General features: G+C 40.8%; 1 long non-coding RNA gene across 1 annotated transcript; it reads left to right on the forward strand.

Annotated features, from left to right (window-relative positions):
- The first annotated feature begins 1,789 nt into the window (after window positions 1-1,789).
- Window positions 1,790-23,138, forward strand: LOC124278220. The gene is made up of 4 exons (XR_006899026.1): window positions 1,790-1,958; window positions 7,129-7,135; window positions 17,727-17,730; window positions 23,128-23,138. It is a non-coding gene; the product is annotated as an uncharacterized LOC124278220 (long non-coding RNA).
- Window positions 23,139-24,312: the final 1,174 nt, after the last annotated feature.

The following is a 24,312-nucleotide window of genomic DNA, read 5'->3' on the forward strand; positions in this document are numbered from 1 at the left end:
CATTACACTAACGAGATCGCTTGTTACTCCAAGAAAATATATTGCTGATAAGTGATAATTGTAGGGAATACGTGTTAAGATAATTAACTTGTGATATGTAAACTATTGTGTTCAGTGTAATTCGCTTGAAATTAAGACTTCTGTGCTTCGCGTCTAGCTCATAGCAAACGTCAGCCATACTGACATTACAATGTACTTGTTCCTGATTGGTCAGTTCTTGGGGAGGACCGTCCTTTAACCTCTGACCCGATATTCCTTGCATATATAATTAGCTAGCTGATGTTTACTAATGGCTAGACTTGGCATTGGTTTCTGAACCCGCGAAACTTATACTTTCCATAACTCCGAAACTTTTGGAACAACAACTAAATTTTTTTATAAAAACGTACAAGATGTATTTCAAGAACAATAATAATTTATTAATACAGTAACATATCTACATATATACACTTAAAAAGACACTTAGAAAAATACTCTAAATCGGTGCATCCCGATCGTCACTACCTACATAGTACCAAGTGACTGCTAACTCTAATTAGAAATTCCCCAAATTCATTATTACTAATTCTTATGAGTCCTGGTTGACATTTACAAATTACTTACATAAAATATACTGAGTCTGACTGTTCTGCCATCCTCACCTCTTTACTTTGTATCGAGTCCTGCGTATGTGTAAAAAATCAAACATAATTAAAACACAATTATCACTTATTTATGACATATAATATACATTGCTGGTTACGAAAAAATATATAAACAAAATTATAAGCGTACAATCGCAAATCGAAAGTGCAAAATTGTGTACTTCGGTTTACTTCCCAAGAAACGAAGCAGCCGGGATACCGAACCCAGTCAGAGCGGGTGGGTGTGCACTCAAGTGTAACGGCTGGTTCATTTGCAGATGCCTTCACGGCTAATTGTGTGTATATATATAGAGAGATGTTGGGTTGTGTAAATACATGCTCTTTTTTTGTGTATAACATTTTGCAATCAACAGACATCATAACATGTCATGTGTTCAAATATCACACATGCCTGTCTGTGTAATTACATAATGTGACAGAGACCGAACTCGGGCCATAAATCAATGCATTTTGTTTATGGTGTATAGCCTGATTGGTGTTAAGTTCAAATTGCATGTGGTCAGTGATAGCAGCTGTGTATTGAATATTGTCATTAGCAGACAGGCAGGCAGACACACAGGTGTCAATGAAACAAGACATTGAGTTTTGTCTGTGACAACGACATATCTATATCACAGTTAGAAATTCTGTCAACGCTAAAAAATGACATTGCTTTTAAGTATCGAATTGAGAAAGTGTCTCGGTAAGAAGAACGTGTGGTGAAATGAAAATTATATAAACAGTTAATTTACTGTCATAACACATAAAAGCTGGCGCCTGTGAGATATCAACAAAACAATAGAAAAATAGCTCACACCAAAGCCTTCACCGAGTATTCACCCGACAACCCGCTTCCAAACTGCGCGAACCTATTTACTTGCGCACGTGCTATGAGCGCAGCCCAGCTGTTGAAACCCGTTTTCCCCAGAAAAGTCTGGGGAAAATTAGTGAAACGTTTGAACTCCGATTTCGCGCGGTTTTTTTCATCGCGTTATTTTTCAACTTTATAAGTTTGAATTTGCATTTTTGACGATTTGTTTCGGTATGTCCATACCGAAAGGTATCAGAATCTGCAAAGTTGTGTTTTACGTTGCATGTGACCTTTAATGCTTCCAAGAAATGCAGGCAGATTTACGGTAGCGTCTCCCTTTTATTCTTATTACAATGACGTCACAATCGAAATGCACCCGCTGCAGTGACCACGTGACCATGCGAGAGATTCGTAAACAAAGATGGCGGCACCCATAAAACAACCTGTCATCCCTACGCTGTTTGACGATTCTAACAACTATAGGGCTTACGTACATATCGTATTCTGACAGTAAGGTAATAAATGTATTCTCTCTATACTTGAGAAATAGTTTAAAGATGTACAATCGCTTCCTAAAGTCATAATCTAACCTAGGACTCTACCGGAAGTATGATGGAATCTAATCTTCTGTTGGCGTCCACCACTCTACTATGGATAGACTAATGTGGCGGACGCCATGGCCACCAGGGATCTCTTCCTTCCGTTCTTCTTGGCGATGTCTTCTGACCCCTGGTGGCCAGTTAAAAAGATTATTTGGATCCTTTCTACGTCTTTCTTCCCTCTCCCTCCTCTCTCTGTCCTCTCTCTCTCGTCTTATCTTGTCCTCTTTCTTCTTTCTCTCATCTTCTTTCTCCTTTTCCCTTCGCTCCTTCTCTTCCTTCTCCTTTTTCTCCTTTTCCTTCCGCTCTTCCTCTTTCTTTTTCTCCTCCTCTCCTTCCACTCTTCTTTTCTTTGTTTCTTTCTCTTCTATCTGTTCCTCCTTTTTCTCCTCCTCTCTGATCACCTTCCCCCCCTCTTCTTCTACTCTTCTCTTCTTTCTTTCCTTGTTTCCTTCTCTTCCTCTATTTCACTTTCCTTTTTCTGTCCCTTGAAATTTCCTGATGAAGAGGAAGATGATGAGGATGATGTGGAGGATGAGGACGAGGAGGAGGAGCTCCGGGTTTGCTTTTCCTCGTCCTCACTCTCAGAGGAGGAAACAAATTCCCTAGACGGGAACTTCTTGGTCGACAGGGGCCTCCTAACGGTAAGGTTGCTGTCTACCTCTCGCTTGTGGAGGTTCTGTTCTGAGATCCGGTCGGCCGAGAAGTTGCACTCATTACAACTTGCATCATTCCCGTGGGATATAGAGACATTGTTGACACGTCCGCCAATAGTAACAAATACCTTTTCGCATTTTATGGTTCTCCCAGGGGCAGTCATCTGGAAAAGAACAGAACGCAATATAGTTCCAAACAGTCCTGGTGCATATTTAACATATACTTGTGGTTCCCTCCCCAATCAGTTCAGTTGGTACTTGGTAACTAGTTATAGAATATAGTCTTCAAGATATCTTGGGCGCTTACGAGTACGCTTAGAACCATAACCACAAACCTCTTCTGCCGGAGAGTGGTCCTCTATTAAAGGTAAGTCGTCTGCAAAAACTTCGCTGTTGATTTCCACGGGGAAATTTGGTGCTGGTATGGTATTAACCTTATGTGTTTCCTCACGGGAAATAGCTGGCTTCATACGGTCAACATGTATTATTTGAGGTTTACCTCTCAATCCACAATTGACACGATAATTGACTTCACTGAGTTCGCTGTTAATTGAAAGGGTCCTTTCCAAAAACATTGCAGTTTTGGGCATGTGCCTACTTTCCTATGGGGGAAGTAAACCCAAACTTGACTTCCTACTTTATATGCTGAAGATTTTGTATGTTTGTCGTAATACTTCTTCTGCCTCAATTGATTTTGTTCCAGGTGCTTCCTAGCCAGGACAAATACATCCTCTAGATGTTCCTTTACATCATTTACCCATTGATGCGTTGAACTGATATCCTGAATTGGAAGTCCTACAAACATATCAACTGGAAGATTGATTTCTCTCCCTAGCATCAATAGATTTGGGGTGAAATGTGTACTTTCATGAATTGTGGAGCGGTAAGCCATAGTTAGATAAGGTAAATAGAAGTCCCAGTCTCTCTGATTTTCGCTTACAAAAGCACTCAACATAGCCTCCAACGTCCTATTGAACCGTTCTACAATTCAGTCGGACCTTTTGGGGTGGTCCTGGCTTTGTCAATGTTAAGGAGTTGACACATGCCTTGGAACAATTTTGACTCGAATTGTCTCCCCTGGTCAGTATGGATTTGTCTAGGTACACCAAATCTTGTGATGAAATTTTATATCAAAGTTTCAGCCACTGTTTTTGCCTCTTGGTTTGGCATTGCATATGCTTCTACCCATTTTGTGAAGTAATCTGACACAACTAAGGTATAGATGTTCCCATTTCAGTTTCTGGAAGTGGGCCTACAATATCCATTTCCACCCGTTTTAGAGGGACTCCAGCCCCGGACAACTGCATCAGACCTTGACGTTTCCTTGGAGGAGGCTTACGGTTACAACAGGCATCACAAGACCGAATCCATAACTCTACATCCTTACGGAGTCCACACCAGTAATATTTCTGCCTTATCTTCTCTACTGTTTTCTTGACCCCTAAATGACCTCCAGTCAAACTATCATGAGCTTGCTCAAGGATTAACTTTTGTTTATTTTTAGGAATTAGAGCTTGAAGCTTTATTTCCTTCTGCTTTGTCTCAAATTTTCTGCAAAGTACACCATTGTTAATGGTTAACTGATCCCAAAATGCGCAATACAGCTTAATAGCCTCACTGCACATTGAAATTTCTGACCACTTAGGTTTATGACCCTTTTCTAGAAAAGTCAGTACTTTTCCTATGTCCTGGTCCTGTTTCTGATTGTCGATTAAGTCCTGTTGACTTGTATCGACCAACTGTAATTGTCAAACTTCCCTAGTTACAGGTGAGTCCTCAGACGTCATACCACACTGTCTGCAAGGAAGGCGAGAAAGGCCATCTGCATTAGCATGTTTGCGTCCTGGTCTATGCTCTATTTCGTATTGGAAAGAAGATAGAGTCTCCAGACACCTAGCTATTTGTCCGCATGGTTCTTTAAACCGAGTCAACCAGGCAAGTGCCCCATGATCAGTCCTTATCAGGAAGGATTTTCCATACAAATAGGGTTTGAAATGTTTGACAAAGTGTACTATAGCCAATAACTCCTTCCTGGTGACGCAATAATTTCTTTCTGGTTTTGTCAGTGTTCTACTGGCATAAGCAATTGGCCTTTCAACTCCATCCTGTACCTGACTCAGAACCGCACCTATTGCAAAATCGCTCGCATCTGTGTCGAGGATGAATGGTTTGGTGAAATCAGGATGGGCCAAAATGTCGGCACTGATGAGTTTACTTTTAAGATGTTCAAAAGCGATTGAACATTCCTGAGTCCAATTATATGCTCTGTCTTTCTCGGTCAACTTATGCAGACAAGCTGCAACCTTAGCGAAACCAGAGATGAAGCGACGGTAGTAGCTACACAAACCCAGAAAACTTCTAAGTTCCGATACATTCTTCTGACTTGGACAGTTTTTGATTGCTTCTACCTTCTTAGGGTCAGTGTGAACACCTTGTGCATTTACAATGTGACCTAAGTATTCCACTTCCCTTTTGAGCAAATGACATTTCTTAGGTTTCAACTTTAACCCAGCTTCCCTAAGTCTATCAAACACTTGCTTCAGGCGTCTGAGTGCCTCATCAAAGTTGCTGCCAAACACAATAATGTCATCCATATAAACCAGACATATTTCCCATTGAAGACCCATGAGTACTGTTTCCATTAACCTCTCAAAAGTTGAGGGTGCATTTGTAAGGCCAAATGGAAGGAGTTTGAATTGATACAGTCCTTGACGAGAACAGAAACTAGTGATGGGACGATCATCGGGGTGGACTTCTACCTGCCAGTAGCTGGACGTTAAGTCCAGGGTACTGTACCAACTGGAACCAGCTAACGAGTCTAAAGAATCGTCTATTCTCGGTATCGGATAAGCATCGATCACGGAACGACTGTTCACCGATCGAAAATCCACACAAAATCTTGTAGTTCCGTCTTTCTTCTTAACTAGCACAATAGGAGAAGCCCAAGGACTATTGGAAGGTTCTATGACATCTTTGTCTAACATATCCTGAATATGTTTCTTAACCTCTTCCTGACTATGGACTGGTAACCTCCTAACTGGCTGTTTAATGGGTTGAGGATTGTCTAGCAAAATTCTATGTTGGACAAGGTTGGTTCTCCCTATGTCCGTTGACGAAGCTGAGAAGATGTCCTGACATTCAGTTATTAAAGTTTTAAGCTTAGAGCTCTGCTCCGGACCTAGGTCTGCAACAGCTTCTTTTGCCATTTCTTCTAAGTATTCAGGTAATTCTGAATTTACTTTCTTAATGTTCCTCACCTGTCCAGGTTTATTGGACTGCACTGCTTGGACATGATCTATTGGAAAACATTCTGCAAAATGAGTTCCCGAATAAATTTTGATATCCTCCTCAGATGGATTGAGCACCCTGACAACTACCTCAGCTTCATTTTCGGAGGCGCAAGTCAGAGTTCTAGCTACAAATAACAGCTTTTGGACATAAAAGACTGGCTCCCTTCAATGACATAGTCTTTTTTTTACAGCTTTTGGATTGTCAGTGAGAATTTGACCTGGTAGAATCATCTCATGACGTGCAGGGATACTTATTGTTTTCGGACAGGATACACGAAAGCAGAAATCTGTCTCTCTCTCGTCTTCACAAGGCAAGCTATTTTCCCCGATCTCAAGGGATCCATCTCCCATATTCAGATTACATGCATTCTCTTTCAGAAAGTCCAGTCCAAGTATGCCCTGATTTCCTATTTCAGCCACCCAGAACTCATGTTTACAGGTGTGTTTTCCTAAGCTTATATGGAAAAGTCCTTTTCCCAGAAGGCTCAATGGTTTTCCATCTGCCTGTAATATCCTCTCAGAAGAAGCCTCTAAACTAGGTTTCCTATCTTTGAGAATTTGTGAATAACTTTTCACAGACATTAATGACACAGATGCCCCGGTATCTATCAACATGGAGAACTTTGAACCATTAACGACAACAGGAACACAGATCCCGGAAACATCATTATTATCATTTATTTTACAACTGGGTCCTTCTTTTACAGCCTTACTCCGACCCGTGAGTGTGGCTGACTCTAGTTTCCCGATTTCTGTCTGAACAGAACCGGACAGTCACGTTTGTAATGACCTTTTGATTGCAGTGAAAACATTCTATATCCATGTGCTTATTGAACGACCTCCTCTTATTTTGTATTCCCGAGGAATTACCCTGAGTTACTATCTGAGTGAGACTTGCCACTGCCTTAGTCAAGTCAGACACCTGAGACTTTAAATCCTCGTTTCTAGTATCCTCTATCACCCTGGCCAGCTTACGTCCTCCCTGACGTTGAATTTCAGCATGATGGAAAGCCTCCAACTCCACAGCTAACTGCACAGCCTCATCTAGGGTTCTAGGTCTAGATTGTTGTACTCTTAGTCTCATATCTGACTCCTGAAGTGCCTCGATAAAGTGATCCTTAGACAAGATTTCTACCAGTTCTGTACCAGCATCAGGGTACGCCATGCAAGCAAGTCTTCTTATATTTTGTCCCAACTCAGATAAAGTTTCATCTCTGTGGCTAGTTCTACTTTTCAGCTGTACTTTGTACAATTCCGTCTGATTACTAGGAGCAAATCTCTGTCTCAAGGCTTGTACTAGCCTGTGATAATCAACTCTATGAGCAGAAGGTAAGTTTCCCAACACCTGTTGAGCAGAACCACGCAGCTGGACAGCAAGGTAAGTAGCTTTTTGGACTTCATCCAATGGTTTAATTCAGCTACCATTTCAAAATGGACTTTAAAATCATGAAAGCAGCTCTGTCCATCAAAAGTCATGGGTAAAATAGTTGGTTTATCCCGGACAACCCATCGTTCAGAGTTAGAGATCCCATTAGATCCTGCCATCATTGATATCCTAGAAGTTGGTCGGTCCTCTAGCAGACTATCAATAACTTCCCCACAGTTTGTCTTTCCCTGAAACTGGTCATCCATAAAACTGAGACGACGCTTTGTCTCTAATTTACCCAGTGGAATTCTGGGGCCCACAGCAATTCCACTAACCTCACCCGGCCTCCTAGGTGAAATCCCTCTTAGTATATCCTGGCCTATCCGGGAGATGTAACCACTCCCAATTTCTCTATCTCTGCCAGAACCAGCTGGTATCTTAGAAATTATCTCGCCAGATTCACTAAGAGTAACCTGTACTTCCCTTGCTTGACTTCCTGACATGTCCAAATCATGTTGAAGAAAAGCACTAGAAGAACAATGGATTGGAACTTTATCCTGGTGCTCGGCCATTCTATTCCCAATAGAATTTTCACTAAAAGCCAATCCCCACCAACTTATTTTATCCACAAGTACAATAAATCACTTCAACTCCAAGGGATGAAATCACAAAAAGTTTACAGCTCTCCAAGACAGATCCAAGGTACAAAAATATTTACAAGAATTATCTACAGGAACTCCAAGATCTTCCAAAGAAGAACTCTACAAATTATTCACAAAGAAGCTAACTTCTTGACTATGCACAAAATAATCACAGACAATTACAGTGATTGCAGTCCAAGGAAATGAGAATAATTACAATTACAGAGTCCAAGAGAATCCAAATTTATCCACAAGACCAGGGAACTGGAAACTGTAACAATAATTTGCCAGAACTTGTTACAACAACATACCATTTACATTTCTAACTAATTCCCTTGACGAAATACATACTCCGCAAGAAACGATCTAAAAATAGACAACACAAAACATTATCACTTTCCTAATATTATCAATCCCACCGCTGCCACCAAAAATTTATGTAACGCAAAACAGGGGAGGGTATGGTATTCGATGCTCAGAGTCACTAAAATATGTACCCTTGTGCATGCGAAAGTACAAGTGTAGAATTTACATAGTCCCATTAAGTCCCATTAGTCTAAATTCCGCCCCCTAATTTGCATTACACTTACGAGATCATTTGTTACTCCAAGAAAATATATTGCTGATAAGTGATAAATGTAGGGAATACGTGTTAAGATAATTAACTTGTGATATGTAAACTATTGTGTTCAGTGTAATTCGCTTGAAATTAAGACTTCTGTGCTTCGCGTCTAGCTCATAGCAAACGTCAGCCATATTGACATTATAATGTACTTGTTCCTGATTGGTCAGTTCTTGGGGAGGACCGTCCTTTAACCTCTGACCCGATATTCCTTGCATATATAATTAGCTAGCTGATGTTTACTAATGGCTAGACTTGGCATTGGTTTCTGAACCCGCGAAACTTATACTTTCCATAACTCCGAAACTTTTGGAACAACAACTAGAAACTTTGTATAAAAACGTACAAGATGTATTTCAAGAACAATAATAATTTATTAATACAGTAACATATCTACATATATACACTTAAAAAGACACTTAGAAAAATACTCTAAATCGGTGCATCCCGATCGTGACTACCTACATAGTACCAAGTGACTGCTAACTCTAATTAGAAATTTCCCAAATTCATTATTACTAATTCTTATGAGTCCTGGTTGACATTTACAAATTACTTACATAAAATATACTGAGTCTGACTGTTCTGCCATCCTCACCTCTTTACTTTGTATCGAGATGTTAGCCTACTTGCACCAGGTGCAACCTAAGATAAAAACCTAGTTGCACTGGCCAAATTCCAGTTGCACTGCTTTTATTGCAATATGTAATGAAAAAATAATACATTTTGCAACTGTATCGATACTTAGTTTTGAAAGAATCGATTTAAATATGTTTATGTATCGTTTACATTTTGCAATTATATCATGTTTTTTTATGAGAGTTATAGGGGGCGGTGGGGTAGCCTAGTGGTTAAAGCGTTGGCTCGTCACGCCGAAGACCCGGGTTCGATTCCCCACATGGGCACAATGTGTTAAGCCCATTTCTGGTGTCCCCCGCCGTGATGTTGCTGGAATATTGCTAAAAGCGGCGTAAAACTAAACTCAGTTATGAGAGTTATAAATGATTATTTTTCATGCACAAAGATGGGAAGTTAAAACTTTTTGATCTCTGAGAATAAAAAATGTTGATCTTTTCATGGACAGTTATATAATATGAAATATTAATGTTCAAAATCTAACTAAATTTATGCAATAATTCCGTGAAAATAGGTATCGTGATACGTATCGAATCATGACATGGGTATCGTGATACGTATCGATTCATGAAACTTCTTCTATCGGTACACCCCTAGTATGGACATCATGCATGTCTACACATGTACGAGTGTGTTGCTGCATTAGGCCAGACTAATGCCGTCTTTTAACATAGGCTGTTGGAGTGAGTTAATTAACACCGCTTTTAGCAATATTCCAGCAATATCACGGCGTGCGACACCAGAAATGGGCTTGACACATTGTACCCATGTGGGGAATCGAACCCAGGTCTTCGGAGTGACGAGCGAACACTTTAACCACTAGGCTACCTCACCGCCCAAAAGGTTGTTCGAGATTAGACTAACATCTAGTCTCTGTAAAGCATATTTTACAGGAAAAACTGTCCCTACAGTAAATAATAATCATAATTATAAATAAAAAGTAGTCCACAGACGTTCTTCATTTTCAGAAAATGAAACTGTATTTATCTGAATGAGTAAGTTTAGTTTTACGCCGCTTTTAGTAATATTCCAGCAATATCATGGCAAGGTACAGCAGAAATGGGCTCCAAAACTTAGCCAAAAATAGCCTCCCAAGTTCATGGGTTCAGCGAGATTGATCTACTGTCTGATTATTTAATCAACTGCTCGAGAACTACCCTGAATGTTTTGGTGTATTTCACACCAGAAACAAAATGTCAGTTATGTGACCTACAAATTACAATTTTAATGAAGTCTAATGGTTTATATAGTCACGCTGTTGACCCTCTTTACACTATAAGCACTGTGCTGTTTATCTTAAAACCATACAATCCTGACTTCAATGATTGGGGCACTCTTGATTAGGTTACCATCAAAGGTACTGTTGGTACAATACAAATACATCGAGAAATAGCAGTCAGTGTTATCGGTTCACATCAGGGCAGTTCCTTGAAACTTGATATTTTTAAAGTAAAACGATATCAATTTGGGAACAACTTGATACCTGTTATCTTGAACCTAGAAACTTTTTGTAACTTTTAGATAGCTTCACATTTGAGGTAAGGAGCCATGAACATCACAACAGATCAAGTGAGTGAGTGAGTGGTTTTAGTTTTACGCCGCACTTAGCAACATTCCAGCTATATGGCGGCGGTCTGTAAATAATCGAGTCTGGACCAGACAATCCAGAGATCAACAGCATGAGCATTGGTCTGCGCAATTGGGAACCGAAGACATGTGTCAATCAAGTAAGCAAGCCTGACCACCCGATGCCGTTAGTCGCCTCTTACGACAAGCATATAGACGCCATTTGTGGCAAGCATGGGTTGCTGAAGACCTATTCTACCCCGGATCTTCACGGGTCACAGATCAAGTGACAGCATTAAGATACTTCAGAAGAAATTAAAAATATCTGCATATACAATGACAAATTGAAATGAATTTCGCCGGTCCTGGGTAATATAAATTGCCACATACTGAACACAGTGTACACAATCTTATTTAGCAGGGACAACGACAAATCTGACCCAATGTCACCTGCTTTCATAAACCCATACAGGGCCTCAAATGAGGTCAGTGGAGGGCCTCAGAGGTCACAGGTACATCAGATGGGCTATTCCTACACTGACAGCGGCCCTCGTGATACGCACTGCATGTATAATACGTTGAGTTTGGATAATATAAAGTAGTATAGAGGCCTTTATAGGGTCAAAATCTATTTTTAGCTATGGGGCTTTATAGGGTCAAAATCTATTGTTAGACTTCACATAGTCTATTTTTAGATGATGAGTCACTGCTCTCTATTGTATATTGAGATGGTGTGAACACCTGGTGTGTCTATTTTTAGATGATGAGTCTTTGTCTCAGGTCTATATTGAGATCTATTGTGAGCACACCTAATGTGTCTATTTTTAGACTCGGGTGGGTATATAAAGGCCCCCAAACGGCCTCATGTCATACTCAGTTCAGTCATTAGTGGATATACATTCAAGTGATTTCACACATTGTGGATATACCAGAGTGCATTTCTCATTGGATTATACTGTGTACACTGGATTACTAAACAACCTTGGATTATACTGTCTACTGGATATATATTTTCATCAGCCTCTCAACTATACATCAACAGAACATCAAGGTAAGTTACCCTTCACATTTGTGGAAACATCAGAACAGGGAATTGAAGCAACTTACCTCATGTGATCCATAGGAAATCCTCAGCACACATACGTCCATGAGCACATATGTCCATGAACAGCACAATTTCACTTAGAATAGTTCCATGAACAGATCGATTCACGCACATATCAATTGTATCCACACATATTTCCATGAATACATATATGCATTGTTTCCTGCAGTACACCTATGTCCATGAATGGGTATATCCATTATTGAGGCAAACAGTGGTGGTCAATCTAGATGTTTAGAGGGGTTGAAACAAGTAACCCATTCATGTGAAGAAACAGATTGATTCATACTGTACTCCAACAATGAATGACTCATTTGCCCACCCGTAAGTCCGACCTACAGCCATTCAAAGCTATGTTTACGGGAAGGGAATCCCCTCTCCCACCCAAGCATGAAGATTAAGAAAACAAACGTATAATGGAGTGAAAAATAAATAACTTCAAATACGTGTTACCGAGTGTCCATGTTAATACTTTCTTTTAATTTGCGACAGCCTCCGAGTGAGGTGTGCCATGTTCATTCTGCCATAACATTGCCTCTCCCTACGTTCAATGAACCGAGAAGCATGACGGCCTTCACACCCATTGAAGAAACCAGATCATAGATCGCGTCCCCCGCCGCCATTTTGAAATCCAATGACACTATTGAAATTATAAGAAATGAAAATCGTGGAAATCATAGTTTGTGGAGAACATTAGAATCCCTATAGAATCGCTATGCATACAGAATATTAGAATCCCTGTAGAATGAGCAACATGTGTTATGTCAATCCAACACAATAATATGAATAAACTTCGGTGTGTCATACAGATGTACATGATATACACTATTCATGCGAAAATTATGCGTTCTGTGTACTATGTTTAACGTTCGCATTCAAAACAATGACAACAACATGCTTAACTCCCCCAATATCTGGATGAAAGTATGTCACTATTGCGTGTCAGGCTGCCATATTGAATGTTTAACACTTGCACAAATAAAATGTTAGTATTTTTTAACATGAATTCGAGCTCCGTACATTGGGAATGTAACACAAACTACCTGGACAATCCGACACCAAAAAAAACGTCTAAAGACAAACATTTGTTTTTCCTGTTTGAAATACGTACAGAAATACAAAATACATAGAATAAACACAACCTTAGCATGTATTACAAAATGTACATGATATACACTATTCATACGAAAATCAACTTTTACAATCGTTCTGTGTGCTATGTAACACCCATAACGTCGTTAAAGGCATCCAGACCATGAAAACAACGTGCTTGAAATACTGTTAGACACTGCATAGATCGACTTACCAGTCTAGAGTTAAAAAATCCACAATACATCCATCACATTTGTGTATTATAATCCATCAAGTCACAGAGTAACACATCTCACCACCCTGTACCTCTGCGCTCTCAGTCAGACAAAGACCCCCATGTGCTATCACTCAAACAAAGACATTTTCGCGCGGTTTTAGGGACACACGTGTCTCAGCCTAAAAACCGGTTCTGTGTCAAACCGGTTCGCAAACGACACTTTCAAAACGGCCACGTAACCAAACCGGGTACATATCCCAAACGGCTGCTCACATTTCTAAAATGAAGTCTTATTTTAAGTGTATATATGAATAATAATAATGACATACTATTTATTTGGCATGTTAGCACAAGATGGATGAAAATGACACAATACTGTAAAGTATGGTTCAGGGTGAATATTTGTTTTATTTCAGATGGATCTCCAAACCAAAATAGATTCTTTTGATGACTATGCCAGTTTGATCAAGTGGGCAGAAGAACACGGGCTGTCAAACGATGAGCGAGTAGGTATGAGGTCTGTATGCTTGCTGTGTAGACAGACAGAAGATCAGTCAGTTGCAGCAACAACACCAACAGCAACACTTGAAGACCAGCTGGTAAAAGATCTTCAATTTACCCATGAGGAAATGGAAGAAATGTCTTCTTTATACGAGCTCAGCTCTAATGACAGTCCCTCCTTGGAGAGTATTGATCCAACATTAAACAAAACCAATGATCGGCGACAGAAGGGTTTACCATGTTCCTTCTGTGGAAATACATTTAGGAGAATGCCTGATCTCAGAAAACACAGGATGACCTGCCCTAAACGTTCTGCAGATCTGTCTACTGACTCCAATCCTCCAAAAAGACAACGTACTATTAATCAGTATGGTGGTGTAGGGTCCCCCCTCCCTGATGCTGAGTCTCCTAAAACTCAACCCTATACTTTTACAAAGAAGAACACCAAGACCTTTGCCAAGACTGGAGCTATAAGTACAACCTATGAGATCAAATTTAACGACGAATGGCAAGGTCAAAGTCTCAGGACTTGTTTGAAGAGGTTCTACAGCAAGCCATCCCTGATGATGTTCAGGAAGGAGATTTGGGGAGAATCATTATCCATCATCAAGCCTTAAATAAGGCTATTGTGGTACCTCTGCAACCTCTGTCCCAGCTACATGCAGAACTGATCATGAAACACATTGAGAAAGTGTTAAACAGTCGTGAAGAACTAGCCATGGATGTCTCCTTTCATGTGGATATAGGAATCATACGTATACCTCGAGGCGGTCGATCCAACAAGACCTTAATGCAACTCACAGGTCAAAACAACTCTATTCATCTGAAACGATCCATAGTGCAGATTGTCAACGAGGATAACCTATGTATGGTCAGAGCCATTATTGTGTGCTGGGCCAAAGCTAATCAAATTAGTCAAGATGACTGGAAGAAACTCATTGGTCATACTCAAACACCCTTGATAGACTTAGTACTCCAGTATCGGAAATGTCCCAAACATTTATATGAAAATTTAAGAAAAAAGTCACGCCATGATCAAGGAAAGTTGGCCATGAAGTTATGTAAATTGGCAGGTATCCCTACAGATCGTGCCTGTCATTTGAATGATATTCCAGCTTTCGAGAAAGTACTAGGATGTCAGATTCTAGTGGTCAGCGCTGAAAGAGGGAACAAGTTTATCCGGGTTGGTGATCAAGAGTCAGAACACCCCAAACTCTTTCTCTACCTTGTCGAAAAACCACAATCTCATTTCCATGCCATTGTCAACATTACTGGATTTTTCTCTGCCTCATATTTTTGTGAGCAGTGTTTGAAACCTTACAATAACAAATTACGTCATTCTTGCTCTGAGACCTGCATTGTATGCCATAGCCAAAAGTGTCCTGAAACGGATACTCCATTGACTTGTCGACATTGCCATATGACCTGTAGGTCACCTGAATGTTTCCAGCGCCACCAAACTGGAAAAAGAAATGTAAAGAATGGCACATACACCCCCTCAAAATGTGAGAGTTTCTGGAAATGTACCATGTGTAAGAAAGTATTATGTCGAAGTGAGAGGGACCCCAAACTACACCACTGTGGAGAATGGAAATGTCCTGGATGTCAAGAAGTGGTGGAACAAGATCATCTTTGTTACCAGAAACCTAATGAAGTGGACGAGACCAAGAGTAAATTCATCTTTTACGACTTTGAATGTCGACAGGATGAACAGTTGATGTGTGAAGAAGGTTATTCACCACAAGGGCCCTGTCCTACATGTCCTGCTGATAACTGTCCCCATCAGTCATCTATTTGTCAGCATTGTCACCAATCCTGGTGTGGTAAATGTCAACATGTTCCCAACTACTTGGTGGCTCAGTCAGCCTGTCCTGTTTGCAAAACAGAGTCAGTCGATGAAGAATCCAAATGTCATCACTGTGGTTCTAGATGCCCTGTCTGTAATGCAAGGGACAAGAAAACCAAGCAATTTAAGGAACCTCCTTGTGAAGAGAGTTGTGGATTTCGTCAAGTGATTTTCAAGGGAGATGGAGCTCACATTGAATTTTCAAGATGGCTCTTCAGTGGCAATCATAAAGACTTCACAGCTATTGCTCACAATAGCAAAGCCTATGATGGATACTTTCTATTGGAGTACATGATAGATCAATCCATGTATCCAAGCAAAATCATTTACACTGGTTCTAAAATTATGTACATGCAGATTGAGAAAGGCCTCAACATCAGAATCATAGACAGTCTCAACTTTCTTCCAATGAAATTGGCCTCCTTACCCAAAGCTTTTGGACTGACAGAACTGAAGAAGGGTTACTTCCCACATTGGTTCAATTTGAAGGAGAACCAAAATTATATTGGAGCTTTTCCAGATCCTCACATGTATGGAGGGGACTACATGGGAGCTACAGACAGAGATGCATTCTTGACATGGTACGGCCAACAACATGGACAATTTGATTTTTCTAAAGAAATGAAGGAGTACTGTATCTCAGATGTCACTATACTCAGAGAAGCCTGTCTAAAGTTTCAGCAACTGATGATGGAGGCCACAGGCGAGGAAACGGAAGGAGAGATCATTGAGGGCGTTGATCCCTTTGCAAACTCTATCACTATAGCCTCCTTGTGCATGAACATATTTAAAACCAAGTTTCTGAAACCTCACGAACATGCCAGACTGACTGATGGACAAACTATCACAAACTGGATGTCTTCCAGACCCTCCGAAGAAGAAGATGGGTCATGTGATGTCAAGCTCGAGAGTGGTCAGTGGATGTCACAAAGACAGCTTCAAAAGAGGGGTATTATTGTCCATGAAGCAGAAACAGTTCCAAGCCCTATTGCTCAAGTACCATGTCAGGGGTATGTTGGACATGGACAATATAGTAAAGTTTCCATTCAATGGTTAGAATGGATCATGCATTCAGAAAATATTGACATACAACATGCCCTGAATGGAGGTGAACATAAGGTGCCTGGAACCAACTACCGAGTGGATGGTTATTGTCCCAAAACAAACACAGTACTGGAATTCCATGGTTGTTGCTATCATGGTTGTAAGGCATGCTTTCCACACGACAGATCATCGACCATACTCCCCAGGACCAAACAGTCCGTGGAAGAACTTTATGCTCTCACCTGTAAGAAATCATGGGTGTTGAAACAGAAAGGCTACAAAGTGGTTACCATCTGGGAACACGAGTTCCAACAACAATTAAAGGATAAACCAGACATGAAGGCTTTTGTCAGTACACTGGACATACAGGATCGCTTAGAGCCACGTGACTCCTTTTTTGGCGGCAGGACCAATGCCAGTACACTTCACTACAAGGTGAAAGAAAGTGAAGAAATTCATTACGTGGACTTTACAAGTCTCTACCCATGGGTCAACAAATATTGTCAGTACCCTATTGGACATCCCCAAATCATTCACAAGAATTTCCAGTCTTTGGATCACTATTTTGGAATTGCCAAGGTGAAGATATTACCGCCTAGAAAACTCTATCATCCAGTACTCCCCTATCGATCTGAAGGCAAGCTAAAGTTTCCTTTATGTTGTACCTGTGCTGACGAGGAGCAACAGACCCCTTGTGAACATTCAGATGAGCAGAGAGCCATCCTAGGAACTTGGTGTACACCTGAAATAGTGAAAGCCATTGAGAAAGGATACAGAGTGATCAAGGTGTATGAGATTTACCACTGGTCAGAAACAGCTCAGTACAACCCTGAGACAGGACAGTGTGGATTGTTTACGGATTACATCAACACCTTCTTGAAGTTAAAACAACAAGCCAGTGGATGGCCAGCATGGTGTGAAACGAAAGATGACAAGGAGAAATACATAGCGGACTACAGAGAGAAGGAAGGTATACAACTGGACAAGGATCGCATAGAAAAAACCCCAGGACTACGATCCCTGGCTAAATTATGCTTGAACAGTTTCTGGGGAAAATTTGGACAGCGTTTGAACATGAAACAATCAGAATTTATCCATGACACAGAAGCAGAAAAGTTCTTCCAGATGTTGACAGATCCTACCAAGGAAGTGACAGATTTTCACATACTGACAGATCGGATTTTACAGTTGGAATATAATTATAAATCTAGCTTTGTCCCGGAAGACAACAAGACCAACATCTTCTTGGCCACATTCACCACTGCTTGGGCAAGACTGAAGTTATACAGTGTCCTAGAAAAGTTGGATCAACAAGTGTTGTATTATGACACTGATTCTGTGATCTATGTAGCCAAACCCAATGATTACAAGCCACCACTCGGAGATTATCTTGGTGATCTTACCAATGAACTGGACAACAATGACTACATTGAGGAGTTTGTGTCTGCAGGGCCCAAGAATTATAGTTATGAAACTAAAAAGGGGAAACAAGTGTGTAAAGTCCGGGGGTTTTCTTTGAATTTCAAGAACACCCAACTCATCAATTTTGAAGCCATTCGGGACATTGTACTTTCACCCAAGAGAGACAAAACCATCATAGTAACCAATCCTTCCAAGATCTCACGAGAGAAAAGGAAACGGAAAATCTACAATAGAGAAGAGAAGAAAAAGTACCAGATGGTTTATAACAAACGGGTCATTCAGCCCAACTTGGACACTTTGCCTTATGGATATTAGCCTATTCCTCCCATCATCAACTAACCCATACTTCCCAACATCAAACAAAAAACCAATCATCCAACCAATCATCCAACCATCAGTCAACCAGCCAACCAGCCAACCAATGTCATATCATCAGAGACCGGGCCGGAGGACCCGTGAATTGTAATTGAATAGTAATGGTTTGTAGGGGTTGTGGTTTTAACAAATCAACCCCTCAATCCATTACTTCACTGGGTCTTCTGAGCTAATCTTCAAGCTGTATGGGTCCCTCTGTGTCCCTGACGTGTCCCTCTGTGTCCCTGAAGTGTCCCTCTGTGTCCCTCATGTGTCCCTCATGTGTCCCTGAAGTGTCCCTCTGTGTCCCTCATGTGTCCCTCAAGTGTCCCTCTGTGTCCCTCGAGTGTCCCTCTGTGTCCCTCAGTGTCCCTCTTGTGTCCCCTCATGTGTCCCTCAAGTGTCCCTCAAGTGTCCCTCTGTGTCCCTCATGTGTCCCTCTGTGTCCCTCAAGTGTCCCTCATGTGTCCCTCATGTCCCTCTGTGTCCCTCTGTGTCCCTCAAGTGTCCCTCATGTGTCCCTCATGTGTCCCTCATGTGTCCCTCTGTGTCCCTGAAGTGTCCCTCTGTGTCCCTCGAGTGTCCCTCGAGTGTCCCTCTGTGTCCCTCATGTGTCCCTCGAGTGTCCCTCAGTGTCCCTCTGTGTCCCTCGAGTGTCCCTCTGTGTCCTCCCAAGCTATATACGTGTCCCTCCAAGTTGTTTTATCAGTTGAACTGGAACCATTGAGCAATCACAACATGGGTCGTGTCAAGAAAGATTGTCCTGTGCCTGGCTGTACTGCAAAACAACTTTCAAAACTATCCAATCATTTATCACAAGTACACAAGATAGATTCTGATGGAAAGAAACCTTGGCTCAAGAAGAGGGAGGACATGACTGAAGTTCAACCCACTACACCCAAGTCAGCCATTACTTGGAGTCCTAAAGCTGTGATTGATCCGACTAAACCTTGGTGGGAAACACAGAGTTTAACACCTTTTGAACCCTGCTCCAGTATTTGTGTGTCTGGACCCACAGGAGCAGGAAAGACGCAGTGGGTGTATAAACTGTTGCAACATGTGAATGGCATGTATGTGAAGCACCCACCCCAGAAAATATTGTACTGTTATGGTGTTTATCAATCTCTGTTTGACGACATGGAAAGAACAGTACCAAACATTGTGTTCCAACAAGGATTACCCACCGAAGCAGACATTGAACAGTTTTCCTCTGATGGACAACATGGGCTCATCATCCTGGATGATCTTTTACATCATGTGTTAAGTTCTAAAGACATGGAGTTGTTATTTACACAAGGCTGTCATCATCGATGTCTGAGTGTTATCTTTATAACTCAAAACTTGTATTGTCAAGGCAAGTCAGCACGAACCATAGCCTTGAACACGTGGTACCTGGTCTTGTTCAAGAATGTGCGTGATACCTCGCAGATAATGACCCTTGGAAGACAATTATTTCCTGGCCGGGGTGGTGTATTAGTGGAGGCATATACTGATGCTATGAAACAGCCTTATGGATATTTGGTGTTGGACATGTCTCCTCGTACAGAAGACAAACTACGACTCAGAACCAGCATTTTCCCAGGGGGAAGATCCCGTTGTGTATGTGCCAAGAGTATAAATAGTCGTCATTAAGACAGACTTTATCATTTGTAGACATGGAGTCTCAAGCTGACGACTGTCACGTGTCTCTGAATATTCCCACAACAACCAACGTGGAACTCCCCCCCCTGTATTGAAACGTACCATTATCTCTCTATGGTGTATACTTGTGTTGTTAATAACTGTGGGATACATACTAACTCTAACATGGAAGGATAGAAGCATATTGGTAGGTAGTCCTCTACCCATGGACTACATTGTGAATGACAGTCACTACACATATGACTCAGTTGGAAGAGACTATAAATAGCAGTGCCTTTGTTTGTCATGGTCAATGAGGGGAGTCATCCATGAGTCAGAGAGTTGTGCTTATAAATTGTGTTGAACATTGAATGGAACGTCATTATGTCTAAGACACTCAGACAGAACGGATATTTCTTACGGTTTTTGCAGGAGAATACATCCCCTGTTCAAAAGAAGGTGCTGTTGCAAAGTGTGACTGATGACCAGTTAAAAGCCTTGGTAGAGATTATTTATAATCTGTTACACTCAGATGTATCTCTGTCAAAGAAACATTTGACTGCACTGAGAAAACACAGAAAAGTACTTCGGTTTCTCGCGGATAAAACCATATCTAAGACAAAGAAACAGCAATTACTACCCAAAAGTGTGGCTGTCATTAGTTTAGTGTTGAAGGTTGTTGGACCTTTATTGAAGACTTTGTAATGGAGCATATCCAAAAACAGGTGCTCATTCCTATGGATAAATATAAACGACTCTTGAAAAATCGTGTGAATCCACTGAGTGGTGGTGGTGCAATGGATACGTCATCAGATGTGACTCATCATACCACCATTGATGAGTCAGAACCCATGGATACCAGTTTGATTCTGAGTGTTCTCCCCAAACCTTACAGACAGAGAGGTGCTGCTTTATTGAGACACATACAAAATGATCCCGACCAAAGACTGTCATGGAATCGGAAAGGTGTACTCATCTACCAGGGTCAAGTCATTCAGGGGAGTCATATTGCAGACTTACTCAAGGACTCACAGTATCTGTATAAACGTTTTCAACCCAAGGGAATGACTGAATTCTATCAGGCCTTAAAAGACATACACGTGCCGCAAGGACTTGTAGGCAACAGACAACGTCTGGAAGTGGAAATGAATTCCAAAACACCTGAAATGACACTGAGGCCTAAACCTCCGGGAATACCAGCGCATACTCAACAGAGGAAAAAGAAGCCTTTCAAATGGATTACACTGTAATTTTTATGTGATTGTAAAGTAGACTGTGGGTTGACCCCTAACCTGTAGTTCTACTCCTGTGAAACGGGGTCATTAAACATTGAAAAACATGTATATCTTGTTGTTTGTCTGTAGACATCTATAATAATAACAGAACACAGTGCCATACCTCCCAACCGTCCTTCTCCGATTGGGGACTTCTGTGGGCTAGCTAAATTTAGGTTTTTTCTATGTTTATTTCCAAGTACATTATCTCATCACTATGAACATGAAACATAGTTAACCATCACTAAATCTAGATAGTATGGACAGTTTTACATACATGCATTAAAATACTTAGAAGCATAGTCATACATCATGGCATCATTGACCATTGTATTTGAAGTGAAACTACTTTGAATGTCATACAACACATATCCTCTACATTTCATCATAATGTAGTAAACACAATACAGTCCACAAGTAGAGCTGTCACTGCTTTGAAGTACTTTGGTATTGTATTCATAACATGATCCATTTTTAATTAAAAAAGTCTTGAAATTCTCTTCGATAGTAACTGGGTCTTTCTCCAAAGCTGTCAAAGAATTCTCCATAATTTGGTGAATGTAACCAAATAGCGATCCAATGCTGACCTCGTTGTGTTGAATCGTGGGTATTGACGATAAAACCTCGAGGGTAGGAGATGATTTTCTTTGGAAGTTGGTCTGCTGCACCTATTTTAACATTAAACTGTTTTGTGATTCCATCCGCATCAAGGGCACACATCAGTTGGAGTGAATTCATGGTGTAGAGTACAATATATTTCTTGCGTTATCCACTGTCAGCATGAGATTATCCTCAGAATAGAGAATCAGATTTGTTGTCTCAGGTAATGCTGTACTAAACTGAACGTGTAGCCTTACGCTTCCTCTTTTTATCAGATCCAAGTAGTCGTCTTTCAAATGATAAGGTTCTAGACAAAACTGGTACAGAGCATATCCGCCGTTAAAGTCGTCCCTGTTGATATCCAACCCTCTGGATGCTCTTCCTTCAAACAAAGTATTATAAGCTGCAATGTACTGTTTATCAGTTACTCGTAGGGGTTCCCCTGGTAGTGATTCTCCATCCACATAAAGAACAATAGAACTGAGATTATACATTTGAAAATTAAAGGGAGATTTGGTGTAACTTCCATTGACGGCTTCTGCAGATACCAACGCTACTACAATGTTATTGGGGACCTTGTTTTGAAACAAATTATCCACTGTGTAGTTCAGCTGTCCTTTGGGTAAAGATACAGTTTTTATGTCACTTTTGGTGAAAGGATACTTTGCAGTGTGATGGGTGAGAATTTTGGCATGACTGGTGATGATGGCTGAGCTGGGTCGAATCTTACACATTCGCAGATAGATATCTTCTATTTTCACCTTGTAACTGGGTGAGTCTTCTCCAGACATGAGATTAAACGCAGCAGGGGTGCGGAACATTCGTATTTGTAAATCCACGCCATTAATCAAGTAGCGTTTTGAATCCATCAGATCTTCATAGAGAGGTCCACACATATCCACGGTTCCAAGACGAGTGTATTCATATCTTCCAAATAAACCTAGGTTGCTTGAATTAGGATCAGGTTCGTCCAAATAATCCGCACTGTCTTTGTAATAGAGTTGAGACTGTAGTAGAGATTGTTTCACTGATGTGGTTTCGTTGAGAAGAACCTTGATGTAACTCTTGTAAGGATATAGATTGGTCGAACTCGTAATGAGTTTTCCATTGAGAGACAAATCCACTTGAGAGAACAGACTTTGAAGCCATAAATTGACTGGTGCTGTTTTTTCATCTGGTGTAATGTCTGTTCCATCTGTTTTGAGTATCTTGGCTTGCACATGTAAGTGAGTTCTCCTCAAGTCAATGTAATCTACCCCTTGTCCTGAGATGTTAAATTCAATGGGGCTGGAATCGGTTGTAATTTGAGACGTTGGTCTGTAGGTCATGTAATACTGTTTATCTACCGCTGCATAGGTAGGAGGTACAGTGAAGAGATCAAATTCATCAGTGATAGCTTCAACGGACACACTTTCTGTGTATGAAGCCATTATTTCTTCTTTTTGACGGGTATGTCCAAGTTATCTCCAGAGCCACTTCTTTTAGATGTGTACAGTTTGCGCTTCTGGGAAGAACTGTTTTTTTCCAGCTTTAGTTCCCCTTTTTATAGGTTTCTTCTGCATCTGAATAAGAGCCTTGGCCTGTTCGACCACTTGTTGAGTAGGGGTAACGAAATTAATCTTAGGTTGCTCTGTGGTTTCTGGTTTTTTGTTTGTCTTTCTTCCACTCTGGATCATACAGTTCCAAATATCGATCGACAGACATCATGGCAGATTTTTCTCCTCCACGTGTTATAGAATGATAAGGGTCTCCTTTCCCTTCAGCCCTGAGCATGTAATATCGTGTCCATTTTTCAGCATCGGGTACGAAGAGTTTGTATCGTGGATTATTCATGATGAAAACCAAAATGGGAGCGGCCTGAGGTGAAGCGTCACTGTCACTGGTCCACGGATAAATGAAGCTTGATTGCCCCTATGGTCTGTTATATAGACATCCACAGTCTGAAAATCTCTGAGATTCATAGGGACATACTGACACTGAGAAAATGAAAACGAATGTTCTTTTCGGTTTCCTATGAGACATAAATGTCTGAGTAAAGGTTGTTTTGTTTCCCCTACATGTGATGAATCGCACAATGAGGAATAGACATATAAGTCACGACGTTCCGATTTTGTTTTATCTATGTCCAAGGACAATATAGATATTTCTGTCAGTCCTATCCTCCACCTTTGGTCAAGATGTAATGGTTCATTCAAACTCACTCTGAAGTTATAAGGTTTGTTGTTGGGATAGAGGTGTTCACTATCTGTACTTCTGATCGTAATGTATTTATCCATGTTTTGATTTAATCTTGGGATTTGGTAACAGGTATCCTAGACTGGAACTGAGGAGAGCTGTCCACAAATTGGAGTTTCCTCTGCCCAAGGACAAATTGACAATACACGTAATCACCACAATGTAAATAATGATGATTTGAGAGAAAAACAC

The sequence above is a fragment of the Haliotis rubra genome, unplaced genomic scaffold (assembly GCF_003918875.1).
Source record: "Haliotis rubra isolate DU_JTF1 unplaced genomic scaffold, ASM391887v1 Scf233, whole genome shotgun sequence".
Taxonomy (NCBI): domain Eukaryota; kingdom Metazoa; phylum Mollusca; class Gastropoda; order Lepetellida; family Haliotidae; genus Haliotis; species Haliotis rubra.